The sequence below is a fragment of the Bactrocera dorsalis genome, chromosome 3, assembly GCF_023373825.1.
Source record: "Bactrocera dorsalis isolate Fly_Bdor chromosome 3, ASM2337382v1, whole genome shotgun sequence".
Classification (NCBI taxonomy): domain Eukaryota; kingdom Metazoa; phylum Arthropoda; class Insecta; order Diptera; family Tephritidae; genus Bactrocera; species Bactrocera dorsalis.
In genome coordinates, this window is record NC_064305.1 from 85,854,020 (window position 1) to 85,864,940 (window position 10,921).

Here is a 10,921-nt window from a genome sequence, read left to right on the forward strand (position 1 = left end):
GCAAAACATCACGCGATTCATTCGCCAGTTAACGGTCAAAATGCTTAACCGAGTCTTCGAAAATTGGACTCAACAGATGGACCATCTGAGACATAGAAAAATACAATCTTCAAAAAATAAATGCCAAAGAATGTTCTTTCGAATGATAATAAACATTCCCCATTAAATTTAAAGTTTCTGTGTTTTTTCTTTAAAAAAGTAGGGAACCTCGAAATGGATCATCCTTTATTTACTAATGTTTACGCCTTTCCTAGATCATTGTCGAAAGCTTTGAGCTGGTGATTCTACTGCTAGAGAATAGGGTAAATGGAACTTATTTTTTTACTGACATCCGGTAGGGTAAGTTTTACGCTAGTAACATATGTATCTTTATTTCAAGTATGATTTATGTACTGAATACATTGTCGCACTGTTCTAGAAATAGTAGACAAAAATCACCAATTTCTATAAGGTTGCTCAAACGGAAATCTGGAAAAATCTTCGAAGAGTTTACGTTCTACTTATCTAATCGTCTTTCAACCAAAAACAAATGAACATATAAATTCATGTGTATAGGTGTGTACACGTATGTCAATTACCAAAATATGAATGCCACCAGATAGGTTTCCGATGACTCAGTCTTGTCAACTTGCACGCAAGCAACTGATAATTCGCCAAGAACATTCAACTCCGCTGATTAATTGTCGAATCGTTGTAGATGCTGACGAAATTTTCGATAGAGACTATACCAAATACACATATACGCATATATTAGTAAGTATGTTTACAATATCTTCATACGTCTTCTATAAAAAGCCTACACATATCCGCTGCGTTGTATAGTTTGTGAGTGAGCTTGTTATACGGTGCAAACATGAAGTTCGCAACTTTCTTTTACTTTCTTGTTTTGGCCTTTGTCGCCGATGCAGTAACGATCGACCTCAGCGTATACGATAATAGTGAGCCACTGGAACCAATGCGGCCACAGGAACCACTAGAACCACTGGAACCAATACGGCCACAGGAACCACTGGGGCCACCGGGACCATCTGTGGGTGTAATGATTGCAGAAGAGCCGGCTTTGCATCCCCCATTTGAAGACGAAGAATCAGATCAATTTAATTTTGACGCGCCATTGGGTCACATTGAATATAATAAGCCGGAATATATACCCGGTTATGTTCCGAAACCAAAATATCCAGTCAGAAGAGTTTAATGTGGTTATTATTTGATTAAAATAAAATGTGAAGCAGTGAAGAATGTGAAAAATTATAAAATAAAAACTTGAAATTAAATGTGTTTTTTTTTATGAAAAAGAAACATTACAAGGCCTTTCAGGTGTAGTCTATAAAGGATATTTGTGTAGAACCCACAGGCTTAGGGAGATCGCTTCGCTGCAACTTCAAGCGAATCTTGCGTGCGGTCCCAATTATGAACTAATATTAGGGAGTTTTTCTTCGAAGTCTTTGTTATCTCCCTCAAAAAAATCATAATTTTTTGGCAATTCTGTTTTTTATTCTCAGAACGCATTTCATAATAATTTTTTAGTCGTGTCTCTACTGACTTCTTCAATTTGGACGATTGGTCCTTGCTTTCGACATCACAATCACTTACTTAGGGATTGTTGCTTTTTTATAGTCATTGCATATATCAATATTATCTCTGACGTCATTCAACAGCTCTAGTCCTTCTGATGAGTAGATCGTTTAATGTTAATTCAACCAATCCTCAATATTTTTTTTCCATTCTCCAATGTGATATAGGAATTAAATTAGTCAATAGGAGGTTCTTCATTAGCCGTATCAATATTTTTAGAAGCTCCTAAGATTTTTATATATCTTCTTCTACTCTGGTTATTTCAAATCTTACTATTAACCTTTCAATAGTTTCTGAATGACCTCCGATAAAAAGAGGCTGTGATTTTAACAAGGGACCATTGTAGAACAAATTGAGCCCGACATTGGTTCCTCATATATTTTTTGTATGCTCCTACTTACTAACATATATACTTCCTCATACACAGGTCTTTCACTTACAATCAGCAATATTCGCAGAATATTCTACAAAGACTTGTTGAATGAATGCCTTCAACCTTGACGGTTGCAAACAACATTCTTCAATGACAACTTCAAGTTGAAAAAAACAAAAATAAATCTGTATTTCCACTGATTTGCTGAAATGTTTAATGAAAGGCTAAGAAATCTGATGAGTTCATATAAACGAACACGTTGGAATTAATTAAACTTCGTTCTGCGGAAGCTGCAGACAACACTACAGACACAAATTGAAGCTGATAAGATAAACGTGGTAAACAGAAGTATAAAAACTGATGTGCAAATGCACTTGTCTTGTCAATAACAAAAGCTACCATCGTCGTTTCTTCATCAACCTTTAGTTATAATCTACTTTTAATAGTATTCCTCATATATTTAGTTTGCCAAAGTGAGTATTTTCAGAGAATTTTTAAAGTAGAAGAAAACGGGTATGATAGAAAATCTGTATACTTCACTTATAAATCGTGTTAAACTTGTGGTAAGAAACTCATTTGAGATTACTTTGAAAGCAGTGGGAATTTTGTGTTCTAAGAACAAATCTGAATATCCACATTGATTCATGAGTTATGCCGATGGACAGTGCATCTATCCAGCATTTTCGGAGAAGTCTTAACAATTAAAGATGAGAACTGTAAGAAGAAAATCTGTTTTAAAGAAACAGTAGAGAATTCGGCTTGGCTGTTTCCGGATCTAAAAGATGGACGTTACGCCCCCAAGGGCCACATTCCGAAATACAAAGCTTTCTGCTCGACTTGCACCCATGTTCTATGAGACCACTCATCAGCAACTCGGTATAAGGGAACTGTGGGACGGTATTTTAAGCTCCCTATGTACAGCTGCGAGCGAAACCAAGATACCGAGAGTTGAAAAGGGAAGCGAGTCACATTTGCAGACAAAAACAGATAGAGGCCGAAATGCGTGAGTAGGGGGTAGTGTTCGAAAATTCTACGAAAAGATGGGGCGACTAACGGAAGGTTTCAAGACCGGAGCATACTATTGTAGGACCCAATGTGGTGATCTAGTGGCTGATGTTCAGTGCATACTGAAGTTATGGAGGGAACACTTCTACAGACTGCTGAATGGCAGTGAAAGCAGAACACCAGACGTTCCATTGCCTTAACATAAAGAATTTCGAATAGCAATTACCCGCCTGAAGAACAACAAAGCGGTGGAGCCAATGGATTATTGGCCGAGCTATTCAAATATGATGGAAAAGAACTGGCGAGGTGCATGTAACAGCTTCTGTGCAAGATATGGTCGGATGAAAGCATGTCCGACGTTTGGAACCTAAATGTGCTCTACCTAATCCACAAAAAAAGGGATCCAACAACCTTCGCCAACTACCGTGGGATAAGCTTCTTTAATATCGCTTATAAGGTCTTATTGAGAGGTAGTGTAAAAAAGACTGAAGCCCAACGTCAACAAACTGATTGGACCTTATCAGTGTGGCTTTAGACCAGGAAAGTCCACTATCGACCAGAATGACACACATCACTTCTTTGTCGATTTTAAAGAAGCTTTTGGCAGCACAAAAAGGATTTGTCTCTGAACTTGGTATCCCCGCAAAGCTAATAGGGCTGCGTAAACTGATGTTGAGTAATACCAAAAGCTCCGGCAGGATCGGGAAGGACCTGTTCGAGCCGTTAGATATCAAACGAGGTTTCAGAAAAGGGAACCCCCTATCGTGTGACTTCTTCAACCTATTGTTGGAGAAAATAATACGGGCTGCAAAGCTACATAGAGAAGGTACTATATTCTAGAGGCGTATGCCAAAGTCCAAACTCTACGAGTACCTCATCATTCCCGTCTTGCTATATGGTGCGGAGGCATGGACAATAGCATCATCTGTTGAGTTGGACTTAGAAGTGTTGAAGAGAAAAGTTCTGCGGAAGATTTATGGTTTTGCACCATATCTGAAGAAATTGTTTGAATCAGATTACTATTTAAGTTCTCGACATGTTCGACTGCCTCTTCGCTGCTGATATATGTCATCTTGTTGCAATGGTTAGGGACAATAGTGAAAATGAGTAAATATTTCAACCTTATTTAATTTGCATCTTAAATGCACTAATTCTTTGCAGGTGCAAACTCTTAAAGCACACATACACACGTTGACTATGTTATTGAATACAGCATTCATGAGCAGACATAATCAGTTTGCCATTTACAAGCTATTTGTTGGTTCGCTTAATTAGAAATTAATTAGTAGACACGTATGAAGCCGAATTAGGCAAATACAAATTAGCACAACAGCAAACAATAGTTCGGTTCCTTATAATAATTCGCAGAACAATGCAATGTATACCCACACACATACATATGAATGTGTGTCTATAAAGAGGAGGCTGTGATTATATTTCGAAAATTGAGTATATTAAATTACTTAAATGGACCGTGTACTATTTGCTCGGTTGCGTGTTGTTGCAAAGTAATTAATTTACTTAGAATTGGAGTTGAATACATACAAAGTCTAGCAGCAAGGAAGCACCTAAATAGGGCGGAAACAATTATTAATTTATGATACCGATTCAGTATATACTAAAAACTGCAAGAATCTATCGCTGGAACAGCTTAGAGGGATTTCAGTAAAATTACTGCTTGGTTCCACAAATTAAAAAAAAAAAAATATTTTTATAAATGGAATTTAAATTTGTCAATTGTATTGAATTGTATAAAATATTTGTTTCCTTTCGTCAATTATTCAAGGTATGCATGCATTTGTACTCTCAAAGAAATATTCATTTACTCACTTGGGCAGTTTGCCATTGTCTTCCATGCAATTCGGCAACTTTTATTGCCTCAAAGCAACTGTAAGTCCTCTCCAACTTCCACTTTGTTTTCGTTGTTCGCTTCGAATGCCTTTGTATCTACATATACAAGAGTGAGTGTGCACAAATGTGCCTGTAAGTCACATGGCGTATGCCAACCAGTGCGTATACGTAACTTTTTGTAGTACTTGTGTACCTGCCTGTACATTTTTACAAACATTTGTACCATGAGCGTCAAAAAAATTTCCATATATCCCTGTATGAGGAGTTGTCAATGTAAGTGTAACAACAGTAGCACTCAAACGAGCAATGTTACTACTACCAAAAGCAACAATTTTTGGTATGAAGCAGACTGAAGTTAAAGCTCAAGCATCTTTTCCAATTGAAATGTATTTCTGGTTTTCAAATATTTTACTAAGAAGTTGTTTTTTCCATACTTGCATATGGAGAGGTTTGTGTCTTGGGTAAAGATTATAATACCTACCCTTTTGAGTCTCAGCTCTCCAGATAAACTAGCTAGAATTGAAATTAGTTGCCTTATTATATTTAAGGGAAAATAACGATCTCAACTTGTAATTTGTCTGTACCGAACTCTTAGATCTTTTTGACGACAGTTGTATCTGCTGTTAGGTGTGCTCCGCTCTCCTTTTACTATTTTTTACCAACTTTTTTTAGCACTCAAACGACAGAGATGAAAATTAATTAAATTAATTTTTTGAGACACTCTCACACCTTGCAAATACAAGCCACCCGATTTCAAAAATTAATAAAATATTCATTTAGATTTCAATGAATATTTTGAAATCATAAAATTTAACGACACAAGTTTCAAACAATCAAATTAGCACGCTTCTGCTAACTTTGCTCAACACTTTGTAAGCGGAAGTGACGCGGACAGCGGCAACGGAAACGCCATACTCATAGTCATAGTTATGAACCACGAAAGGAGCCACAACTGGAAAACTATCACAATGAAACAACTTCATTGTCATTATAACTTAACGCCACCAACATAGTTGACCTCACGCACCCGCTAACAACAGCTCACTTTATTGATGACACAGCCACCACTCTGAGCCAGCAGGTGGGTATGCGGCACACGCAACACGCCATTGTTGTCCACTAATTGGATCCGCTGCGAAAATGACTTGAAAATGTTCTAAACTAGTTAGTGAAATTATTTAACAACTTAAGTTCTCATAATGACGCGCTGCAATGCTGCCTGTTGGCGCAGCGGTGACCACAGTTTCAGCGCGCGGTCCTCCACTGCATCACTGCACATTGTGCTGAGCGTGGTTGGCAACATGACTAAAGTGCACACCTGCACATATCTAGAAGTGATATTTACTTGGCACTCAACTTTGTATATAAATTATTGCGCTGCTGAGAGATGGCGAGCGATACTCGTTAGCTGACAATTAGGCACACCGGAAAATTGCAATGAAATTGACAATTGAAAATCTCCAAAAATTTCTTTGCAATTATCCACGGCGTTGAACTGGCAAAGTGCTGATAATTGGAAAAGTTCGACTGTTGGTTGGCAGTGTACACATTGGCCAACATTTATATGTGCTGATGGCAAGCGACAATTTCATTAGTTAGCAAATAGCCAAATGTTGGGTGTAAGTGTTGGTGGTGAAGGGGTTCTGAAAGAGAATTTGACAGATGTCAATCTTTCTCTTATTTGACTGTGAGTGCATGCGAGTATGTAAACGATGATCCTGAGTTAAGTTCTTTTTTCGCAACTGGTTTACCATATTGTCATTCCTCAGCTCGTGAAAAGCACTATTAATTTCTAATAACTGTAATAGGATATATAAACTGCTGATCCCAATGGAAATATGTCTATGAACATCAAACACTATTCACTGTTACTATTTTATTATTTATAATTTATTTTATCACTGTGTACATACATATTAAATAGGTGGCAACCCTTTTTAAAAATATGCTTGAGAGTTATATTTCCAAAACTTGTTTCGTTTAAGAATTATTTGTTATTTTGTGTTTATTTTTTTTTGTAGAATTTTAATAATATTAAAATATAAAAATGGTGGCAACCCTACTCACAAATATTTTCAACTATAAGTTAGCTTGAACCTCTTTAGTTTGTTAGTTTAACCGCTTTATAAAATTTATTCGAATAGTTTTTGAAACAAGTGGCAACCCTTTTTAAAAATATACCTGAGAGTTGTATTTCCAAAACTTGTTTAGTTTGTTACCTATTTTGTATTTTGTGTTTTTTTATTTTATAATTTTTATTGCATTAAAATATAAAACTAGTGGCAACTCTACTCACAAATATTATCAACTGCAAGTTAGCTTGGACCGCTTTGATTTGTTAATTTAATTGCTTTATGATTTTTATATAATTAATAAACTAGTTTTTAAACAGGTGGCAACCCTTCCCAAATTTTTTAAATCTAGTTTCTAAACATCTTAGCTCTAATATCCATTTTGTATGTTGTCTTTATATGTATGTATATATAATTTTTATTAAATTCAAATTTTCAAATAATTGGCAACCCTTCAAAAATTCCATTTCCAAAATTCCAACAAATATTTTTCATTTAGTTCTTTAATTTGATACCCATATTGTATATTCAAATTTTTTATTATCAATTTTATTGCACTCAAATATAAAACTGGTGGCAACCTTCCTCTCAAAATATTTTCAACCGTAAATCAGCTTAAAACACAGTTTTAGTCTGCTATCGATTATATTCAGTTCAAAATTTTCAAATATTGGGCAACTCTTTTCGAAAATATCTCCAACAGAAATTTTTCATTTAGGCCATTGGTTGCGCAACCATTTTTTAATAATTTTTTAATGTATATCTCAGCTATATAGTTCATAATATCAAAAGAACCTTAAACTACTCCTGCACATTTCTCTGTAGATTCTACAACAGCGACCTGTTGTCTGCCTATCCTCACAGCTCCTTCAACACCATCCACTTGTAGAATCCCGCAAATTAATTAAGAAGCTGTCAATCGTTCTTTAGTCGCCTCCCCTCGTCGCACAGTGATTTATGTACGGTTCATAAGAGCAAGAGCACATCCTCGCTCTCAAGTTTGATTGAATGCGTGGCAAGTGTGTGTATGTTTGTGTGCTATTATTGTAAACCAAAGCAGATGGCAGAGAGCGCTGATGGAGTTGGCTTTTGCACGCAACTGGGACAACAAAAGTGGCAGTGAAGTCGCATCCATTAGCAATTCCCCATCGTGAGAAAATGAAATCTGTGGGGGAGTTGCTAATGCACTTGTATCTATATATACATATATACATACATATATATATGTGAATGCGTTAGGGTTGTTTAAATTTGTTTTGATTTTTGTTGTTAAAGCTTTTTTGGTATATGGAACGACTCGAACAAATATTTTTTCACTCCAAAACATAATATTATTGTTTACACTAAAATATTTTTAAATGAATTTCATTAATTCTGAAAGTTAATAATCTACAAAAAATTTATTTGCGATAAAAATTTTCCAAAATTTCTTTCCTTATAAATGCTGAAAATTTTTCTTAAGTAAACTGAAGCTAAATTTTACTTTATAATTAAATAATTTTTTTGTTATCACCGTCCTCACCCTACCAAAAAATTCTATATTTATTGTATCTGGGCCATATGTAAGCTTTGCTGAGTTCTGGCGTGTACTTGTGGCAGATTGCAAAGAGAAGAGTTAGGAAATGAGAATAATAATGAGTTAAAGTGTTAATAGTCGCGTCTAGCGTCGCGTAAGAATAATATCATTTTTGTAAAACTAATTTCATTTCTGTGGTGTAAATAGTTATAATAATAAAATGTAAAATTCACTTTAACAACGTTCAAATTGTTTATATTTATTACTTTCTGAATAATAATAAACTGGAAGGTTTGGTTTCTGGGAGTGATAGCGATTCTGGTTATCAATACCGTCTCTCGTTTGGCTTCTCCAGTAAGAATGTTGACCTGGACGAGTCAGTTCCCATCACCTGGAACTTGCTCTAATATTATTTTCTCAATTTTTTCTATCTATTCGTTTCTGGTCGCTATGACAACTCTTTCGTACAACCACTCCTCGTTAGCGAAGATTGTAAACTCGGAAACACTTCATTATTAAGGTTATCTTCCGAGCTAAAACGTTGCTAAATGGGCTGTCAAAGGTTTTTTGATAGTTTGTGACCGTCAACAGGCGAACTTCGCCAATGGTGTAGCCTTGCGGCATGGCGTTTATCGCATCTTAGAAAGATTGCGGCTATTTCGGAGAAAGTTCAGCTTGAAAGTTTTGCTGGTGCCTGCTGGTACGTCCAAGAAAGAGAGACCTCCTTGTAGCCTATGTGTTAATCTAGGATGCCAGCTAACTCTGTAGAAAATTTTATCAAAATCGCCTTTGCTGTTTATTCGTGAAGAAGTAATAAACATACACACTCCAGGGTAACAACTTGTGTATTCTTTGCTTGGGTTTTATTTTCCCAAAGACTTTTGACTCACAAATGACAAATAAGTGACAACATTTTGAATTAAGTTACGCAAATGTGAGTCTTAATATATGATTAAATTATTGGAAAGTCCGAAATTTCCGAATTAATCTACCAAAATCATTATAGAGGAAGTTCTATATAAATTATAGTGTTTTCTGGTGGGTTAGATTTTAAGTGCTTAAACTTATTTCACACAATTGAGAGAAGTGAAATCATTACCACTCATAATACCATTCTAAACTTTGCATTGGAACATTTCTTTCAAAATACCTGACGTGAGGCCTCTGTGCCTCCGAGTCAAAAAGTGTTTCCTTTGGGCTAAATTGATTTAATGAAGTGAACTTTTCAAGTTGCGTGGTATAATTAAAAAGGAAAAAAAGCATTTTCTCTTCTACACAATTGTAGTCAGCAAACATGTTTTGTAGCGAAAATGAAGACTTTGTTGTAGCAACCAAACGAACGTAATCATTCTCAATGCTTTTCTTTGCTTTGCTATAGCCTTACACACTTGCGTGCCATTGTATTTGTATGTACACAAAATTACGAATAGTAATCACTCAAAGGCCTTAAAGTTAAAAGTCAAACTGCACAACTCAAATCTAGGAAAAATTGCGATTTCTCCTTTTCTACAACGAGGCATTGTAATAGTTTTGAGTTACTATGACTGCCAACAATTAAAATGCACGCAATTTCACTCGTCGTATGTGTGGCAAATGGCTGAGAAAAAGAAAGCAACAAAGCAAAAACGTAAAACAAAACCGAGTTAAGGTAGAGCACAATAGTGATTTGTTGTTGCCATTGCTATTTCTTTTCACTGCGGCACACAATGCTTATTGTGGCACAGCTTGTTCCGCTTGTAAATTCGCATTTGCGTGTACCTGTGTGTGAGTGTTGGGTTGCAGCGCACTTTTTCTACAATTACGCACGAGGCGACTACTCGCTTGTGCACACATACATGTGCATGTATAACAAAAGCGAAATTCATATGAAGTAGCAATGCAGTTCCGGTTTGTTTTAAGCTTTTGCCTTCCGCGTGTATGTGTGAGTGCACACGTGAACACTCATTTGTATTGTGCTGGAGATCTTTTGAATGCCAAAGGAAAACAAGTGCAAAGCCAACGCAAATAAAAAGAAAAAACAAAAAGCTCTCATGAAAACAATTACAATGCCGCATGCGACAATGGCAAGCAGCGGGGAAAAAAGTGAAGGAAGCGGAGAAAATAATAAGGAAATTTCTGTGCAAACCCGGAATTGAGCTATTTTTCCTATTGTTGGCTTGTAAGCAGAGTTTGCTGTTAAGAGCGCGCGTTTTTGTTTTGTAAGTTTCGGGGGACCTTCTTCAAAGCGGTTGAATGTTGGAGTTTCAAGGCGAGTTTGGCATGGTTGAGACTCAGCGTGTTTTGATTAAAAATGTAAAATTTATTGGCTATTAGGGTTAATTATGTAGCGCATCGGTCGTAATTTAGTTTAATTTTGTTTTTTAGGCGTTAAACTTCCTCTTTTTGTCTGATGGCTTGTTTGAGAATATTAGAAAGTGTGTTGGTACAACACTTTGACATTTTTGGATATATTTTTTGAAGCTTATTAAGAATGCATCACAAAATTGTGAACTGTAAAATGAGGTTCGGAGAAAAAACCCCAAGAAACTC